The sequence below is a fragment of the Arachis ipaensis genome, chromosome B02 (assembly GCF_000816755.2).
Source record: "Arachis ipaensis cultivar K30076 chromosome B02, Araip1.1, whole genome shotgun sequence".
Lineage (NCBI taxonomy): Eukaryota > Viridiplantae > Streptophyta > Magnoliopsida > Fabales > Fabaceae > Arachis > Arachis ipaensis.
This window is the reverse complement of record NC_029786.2, coordinates 782,033-782,307: the sequence shown is the minus strand read 5'-3', so window position 1 is coordinate 782,307 and position 275 is coordinate 782,033.

Below are 275 nucleotides of genomic sequence, written 5' to 3'. Positions count from 1 at the left end.
TCTAGATGTCCAAGTCTGGCATGGTCTGATTCTTCTAGTATTCAGATATTTGAATGTGACGAAATTACCATTCTATTCCTTAACTCTAAAATGACAAAAATGCCTTCCTGACCACGTATTAGTTTATTTTTTATCTAGTCAAGCTATACATTTTTCAAGCAGAAGCACAAAATATATTCCTTTCAAAAAATACTATATATAAAAATTTTGGCACATTAAACACAAAAAGTAATAATTTTTTTATTTAGGTTTGATTTGTAAAAATTTTAAAAAAG